The 797-nt window shown below is 70.1% G+C and overlaps 1 protein-coding gene across 1 annotated transcript in view; it reads left to right on the forward strand.

Annotated features, from left to right (window-relative positions):
* Positions 1 to 797, forward strand: part of UGT8 (UDP glycosyltransferase 8) — a 47,936-nt gene that overhangs the window by 354 nt on the left and 46,785 nt on the right. The gene's annotated exons all lie outside the window — the stretch shown is intronic.

Genomic DNA, 797 nt, shown 5'->3' on the forward strand with positions numbered 1-797 from the left:
TTTTTTTTCTCGTTTCCCTCCCCTTAGTCCTGCATTCTTGACTTCTTCCTTCCCTCCCTCCGGTAGCACAAGGGAAAGCCCTTGGGCACCTTGCATAGCCCCGCGGCGGAGGGTCTGGAGGGGAAGAGAGCGCGATGGCGGGGGGGGAGCCGCGGGCTGACTGGAAAGAAACCGCAGGGGAACGGGAGGCCGTGGCGATGCGGTGTCCCTGAGCAAGGGGAGCGGCGCGGAGGGGACGGTGTGACCTGGGAGCGGGGGCGGGAGGAGCGCCGTGTCCTTGCGGGGGTGCTGAGGGGCGTCATTTGTGGGCGAAAAAAGGGACACCTCCCTACCCGCCCTTACCCTGAGGTGAGCTTGGGCTGCTGCTGTGGGGAGAGGGGGGGCGTTGAGGGCGGCAGGGAGCGCGACCGTCCGTCCCCTAGGAGAGGGTTTTTGCGCGCCGGGCACGGCACCTGTGTGGCACGGTCTCTCCGGCCGGTCGGCCTCCCTCCCTCCGGCGCCGCCGCAGCGGGGAGAGGCGGCGGGAGGGTGCCGGCTCACCCGGCAGGTGCCCGCGCTGCGCCTTGAGGAAGTTGAGCGGTGTGAGGGACGACGAGGAGGAGGGGGCCGGGGCCGCAGCGCTGCCGGCGCTGAGGCGAACACTTACTCGCGCTGTTCCTCAGCGGAGGGGCAGGCGCTCCGGGGAGGTTGCGAGGATGAAGCGAAGCTGCGACAGTACGTGCCGAGAAAGGGGGGGTGAGGGGGGGAGGTGTGTGCCCGCGGCGGGGCGCGCGCCTCGACCGTTGGCGGCGACCGTT

Source organism: Haliaeetus leucocephalus, unplaced genomic scaffold (assembly GCF_000737465.1).
Source record: "Haliaeetus leucocephalus isolate CR32 unplaced genomic scaffold, Haliaeetus_leucocephalus-4.0 Scaffold484, whole genome shotgun sequence".
Taxonomy (NCBI): domain Eukaryota; kingdom Metazoa; phylum Chordata; class Aves; order Accipitriformes; family Accipitridae; genus Haliaeetus; species Haliaeetus leucocephalus.